This window comes from Enhydra lutris, unplaced genomic scaffold, assembly GCF_002288905.1.
Source record: "Enhydra lutris kenyoni isolate GAN:26980312 unplaced genomic scaffold, ASM228890v2 scaffoldscaffold53, whole genome shotgun sequence".
Lineage (NCBI taxonomy): Eukaryota > Metazoa > Chordata > Mammalia > Carnivora > Mustelidae > Enhydra > Enhydra lutris.
The window spans coordinates 2,956,293-2,962,386 of NW_019154137.1; positions in this window are offsets into that span (position 1 = coordinate 2,956,293).

The window sequence follows — 6,094 nt, forward strand, 5'->3', positions numbered from 1 at the left end:
GGAGGCGCAGGAGGACGCCCGTCGCGGTCACACGCGCGCCAGGGAGGCCGGCCCGGCCCGGTGCTCCGCACCTCCAGCGACCCACAGACCCACGCACTGCGCGGTGACCGGGGGACGGGGGAGACACCAGCACGTTCTGCTCCCCCTCCTCTGGGCTCTAGGCTACCTACCCGCGTGCCGCCCCGAGGTTGTGAGGCCAGCGCGCGTGCGCCGCGGCTGTTCCCTAACTTCGAAATCCCGTAGCCGAATCTCGCGCGAGGTCCATTTTTCCCTTCTGTGACGACGGGCCTTTGACGCACTACGGTGACAAGAGGAGGGCGGGGACTTTGGGAAGGGAATTTTGGAAGGTTCTCTAGAGTTCGGGAATATGATTCCCTCAAATCCCTGGAAGGCGCCCTCAGATGATTGTTGGCACAACGGCTTGCCTGGTGGATTTTGCCTGGGTTTTTGAGCGGTGCGACAGTGGGACCGTGCCCTTTTTTGGGGCGGGGGGAGGCGGGGACGGGGGGCGGGGGACGTAGGTTTGGATTTTACACTTTCTTTTTTTTTTTTTTAATGTCAGCTCTCCAAGGCGCCTTTTCTTCAGAGGCTAGCTTGAAAACCTCTGCATGGTGTGTTATTAACTTTGTATTTTATTGTGTAAACATAAGGAAAATGTAATACTCTATTGCAAAGAAAATTACCACAGCGCTACTTCTCAAGTTATACACTTGTATCATCCATATGCCATTCCAACTGCTGACAAATACAGACACCATCTTTACACAGTTCTGATCGCAACTGCAAATAATTCTGTATGTCACGTATGAATTTAAAACGTACAAAATATGACAAAATACAAAACGAGCGCAAAGAAGAGGGTTAAAAGCTGCACAGCAGCAAATGGCTAACTCACTCGGTCGTCAAACGTGTCACTCCACCTGTGGATCTGCTCCGGGCAGTTTCTTCAGTCTCTGTCTGCCGCCAACCTGCGATATTCAAGTAATCAACAAATATCTCTCAGCGGGAATTTATACAGCACCTACTGTACGCTCAATATAGTAGAAATACAAAGGAAAAAGAAACCGGGTTTTCTCTGTTGTTTGTCCTAGAACTGATTACGATCTTGATGGGGAAAAATAGTTCTGCATAAAACTCAGGGTCTCATGGGCAGCAGGACCACTGGATGAGGTGGTTTTGAACCATTGCCCTCCTTACCTCTTTAGATGACATACTTTTTAAATGACATATTTCTCATTATATGACCCATCTTCTGTGTAGGGGTATATTGGACTAAGAAGAGCAGAAGATAACAGTGGTTTTCACACGGTTTCATAATGATTTATTTCCAGTGTCTGTCCCATTACACCAAGTGTGCTTTGTCTTTGACTCAATGGTAAGCATTCATGTTTATTGAAGTAATGGTCTGCAAACCATCGAATCAGAGAACTCGATACTGGGAAGGAAGCTTAGAGATCATACATTCAAGTCATCCTTGTATAAGTGAGAAAAATAAGGCTAGAGAAGTGAACTGACTTGCTGAAAGCTGTAGAGACTATTACTGGCAAAACTTGACATCAGGTCTCTGTCACCTGACTCCTTACCCGGTGTTCCCCCAGTCATTGGCTATTGCATTGCCCTGGGTTGTTGTTCTTCCTCCTCCTCCTTCTCCTCCTCCTCCTCCTCCTCCTCCTCCTCTTCCCTCCCCCCTCCCTCTCTTCCCTTCCCCCCTGCCCCCTGCTGGCCTCCTCCTCCTCCTCCGCTGCTGCTGCTGCTGCTGCTGCTTCACAGTATGTATCAACTTTGGGAGGTTTTTTTTTAAGTTTCACTTTTCCCACCCCCCAAGAATGTCCACTTCATAAGAACTAGGAACTCATTCATCTTGCTTTTAGCACCTACATCTGGCTCCTGTAGACACTCTAGAGATATTTGTTGAATTCAATGAATCATGGAGGGAAGGAAGGAAGGAAGGAAGGCAGGCAGGCAGTCAGGCTCTTCCCAATGTCCCAACCTTGTGAAATTCATTTTCTTAGAGCCTACATTTTAAGCCGATTTGTTATTTCACAGATGAATTAATTTCAGCCTAAACTGCCAACTTTGATCAAAATCAGCATTGTAGTCAATACACATATGCCTAGAAAAAGAGTTGAAAAAATAAAAACTACTTCCTGTCAGCTTGGATTAAGACATTTCCATCATATAGCAGCAAATAACTACAATCTGAGTTTTGAACTTGGATTACAAAATGAACAACAGTGAAACTGATATTAGAGGCCATTTGCTCTGCGACAGCCATAACTGGATTTCATGTGTAATTCCTACTATGGAAAAAGCAGTTCCATCCTCTAGAAAACAGAACCAAAATTTGCATGATTCCCCACGACCTTCTTTCCCTGGTAATCCTTCTGATCAAAAAATCCTTCAGCCAACCTACGTTCAGCTCATTCCCTTCTCACAAGCCACAGATATTTTCTCAGTGAGCAGGAGCTGAGACCTCTAAGCAGAAATAAATTGTCTGAATAGTAGTTGAAGAGAGATGTAGGAGGGAGCAATGATAAAGGCAGCCATCACAATCCTAAAATGATCCAGAAACTTCTGTCATTCATCCTCCTATCCTCCATCATCTTTCTCTGCTCTAACACAGGCTCTTGCCACCATCTTTACACTGCACACACGGACAGCTCTGAGCTTCCTTCCCTGCCCTTTCCTATGGAGGAGTCAGTGACTGTTCAAAGGAGGGAGACCCGGGGCTCCTGGGTGGCTCAGTCAGTTAGGCCTCTGCCTTTAGCTCAGGTCATGATCCCAGGGTCCTGGGATCAAGCCACACATCAGTCTCCCTGCTCAGCGGGGAACCTGTTTCTCCCTCTCCCTCTGCCTCCTCCTCCCTGCTCATGTTCTATCTCTGTCTCTCACTCTCTCTGTAAGATAAATAAATAAAATCTTTAAAATACATACATATGTGTGTGTATATATATATATATATATACACACACACACACACATAAGGGAGGGAGGCCCGGAGCCTGGCCCCAACCCCCATAAACTACCCCAGAAATTAACTCACCGAAAGTTCTTGACCAGAGTAGTCTGCGCTATAATATCCTCCTGAGGAATGTTTCCTGGAGGATTAAAAGCAAATCTAGGAGCTTCCACTGGCCAAATCTTGGTAATCTGAGCATCAAAATCATTAAGGACAGCAATGACTACTGAAGAAATAGGGAGTCCTAAGTCCACAGTGCTACAAAGTAGCTAAAGAAGTAATGTGGGAGAAGGGAAGGCCTTGGCTTACAATAGAATACTGTGTGCTGATTGGTAAACATGAAGGGAGTGCAGGAGTTGGAAAATCATCATTTTGTTGATTAGCTCAGGCAAGAATTATCAATAGATGCTAAATCTAGGAGGAAATTTTTGATGAGGAGTAGGATATCTGCATGGATTTATAGCTGCTTCCGTACAGACTGTTTATTAGTAGCAAAGAAGGAGGGAAAAAAAACCCAGTAATTATATAACTGAGAAATTGGGCAACACCTTTTTTTAAAAGATTTTATTTATTTATTTGACAAACAGAGATCAAAGTAGGCAGAGAGGCAGGCAGAGAGAGGGGGGTGGGGAAGCAGGCTCCCTGCTGATCAGAGAGCCCGATGCAGGGCTCGATCCCAGGACCCTGGGATCATGACCTGAGCTAAAGGCAGAGGCTTTAAACCACTGAGCCATCCAGGCACCCTTGGGCAACACTTGACCCAAAATGAGAACAATCTATTTTTTAAATGGGATTTTAAAAATATCAATGTCATGAGGCACCTGGATGGCTCAGTGGGTTAAGCATCCAACTCTGGATTTCACCTTCTACACCTCTCAGGGTTGTAAGATCGAGCCCCGTGTTGGGCTCTACATTGGGTATGGAGCCTGCTTAAGATTCTTTCTCTCCCTCTCCATCTGCTCTTCCCCGCCCCCCCTAAAATATATATGTACATCAATATCAAAAAAGACAAAGAAGGGCGCCTGGGTGGCTCAGTGGGTTAAAGCCTCTGCCTTCGGCTCAGGTCATGATCCCGGGGTCCTGGGATCGAGCCCTGTGTTGGGCTCTCTGCTCAGCAGGGAGCCTGCTTCCCCCCCATCTCTCTGCCTGCCTCTCTGCCTACTTGTGATCTCTGTCTGTCAAATAAATAAAATCTTTTAAAAAAAAGACAAAGAAAGATTCTATATTAAAGGAGAATAAAGAGGGATGCCTGGGTGGCTCAGTCAGTTAAGCATCTGCCTTCGGCTCGGGTCATGATCCCAGGGTCCTGGGATCAAGTCCCACATCAGGCTCCCCGCTCAGTGGAGGGTCTGCTTCTCCCTCTTCATCTGTCTCTCCCCCTGCTTGTGCTCTTTCTCTCTCAAATGAATAAATAAAGTCTTTTAAAAATTAAAAAAAATAAAGGAGAATAAAGAGACAGGACACAATGGGTGATCCTAGACCAAATCCTATATGGAAGAAAAAATTGCTATAAAGCATGTTATTCGATAGATGAAGGTGTTGTAAAAATACTAAATTTAATGAAGTCAATAACTGTGATTATGTAAGAAAATATCCTTATTATTAGGAAATGCCCACTGGAATATTTAGGGGTAAAGAGCCATGATACAGGGTTGCCTGGGTGGCTCAGTGGCTTAAGCCTCTGCCTTCGGCTCAGGTCATGATCTCAGGGTCCTGGAATCGAACCCCGCATCGGGCTCTCTGCTTGGCAGGGAGCCTGCTTCCCTCCCCCCTCTTCCTGCCTCTCTGCCTCCTTGTGATCGCTCTCTCTGTCAAATAAATAAATAAAATCTTAAAAAAAAGAGCCATGATACATGTAAATGACCTTCAAATGGTTCAGAAAAAATGTGTATAGCCATCTGTAGATCTAGATCTGTGTATACAGAGCGCACAACGATAAACCAAACGGGCCAAATGTTATCAGCTGGTGAATCCGAGTCAAGAGTATGCAGATATACTTTATAGCAGTCTCACAACTTAATTCCAAAATTAAATGTTTGGAAAGTGCATTAGCTCCCTACATTGCTGAAGAATCTCAATCTTGCTACATCTTGGTGATTTTTGGTTGTGTGGCCGGCTCTTTGCGGAGCTTTCTGAAGGGCTGTAAATTATGTTCCAACCCTTTGGAAGCTTGACATCTCTTGAGGAGGGAAGTCTCTCAAATAGGAGGCAGAAAAGATCATAAAAGTTCAACTTGGAAGTTTGAAAATGGAGAAGAGATCGGGATATGTGGATGTGGATGGGATCAAGAAAGACTTCAAGGAGAAGGTGGGGTCTGAGCCCCGAAAGTTGGATTCAAATCGGTAGAAGGTATTTCAGACAAAGCCAACAAATAGTTTGCATATCTCCAGGAGAGGCTGGTGCAGACTGATGAGTGGAATGAAGGCTGGGTATTAGGAAGGACTGGAGAATAGCGTTGAGTAGATAAGATGCGGCTGGTCCGTGAGTTCCTCAAGAGCAGTGTCTACCTAGATCTCCTACAACAGTATCCCCCACAGCGCAGGCACAGGGTCAAACCCATGGGAGGAGTTCAATATATCCTTATTATTGGATTGAGAACAAGTAATTTAAGCCCCAAACCAAGATAAGGAGTTTGGCCCCAAGTCTATATATAACAGATTGATGTATAATTTTTTATAGATATTGAACCCAGGGCAGGTTCCTTCTAAAGCCCAAGCCAGGTGAGCTAAGAGGTAGTGCAGGGGCTGGACAGACACCCATGTTAAGGTAGTTCCAGGTGGCAAAGCCACTGTGGGGTTCTACTGTCTGATACACAGCTCTTTCCAGGGGGACCTGCATTTTAAAAGAATGACCTCGCAAGAAAGCTGCACTTTTGGTAAAGGGAGGAATCTCCCCAAGTGGGGGCATTTCAGATAGGAGAGGATACTGCTTAACCTCAGTGCTTACAGCTGGAGGCCTGGCTGCTAGGCTCTGTTGAGGGTTTTTGAGGCCCGGTTCTCTCCCTAGAAGCAGTTGGCATTGTCCCCGGCTTCAAAAGTGTCCCAGGGGCAGGCCCTCATTGCCACAGCAGGCCCCTGCCCACGTGTCCATGTTCTAGGAGAACTGTATGCAAATTTTAGTTAAACACGCCCCCCC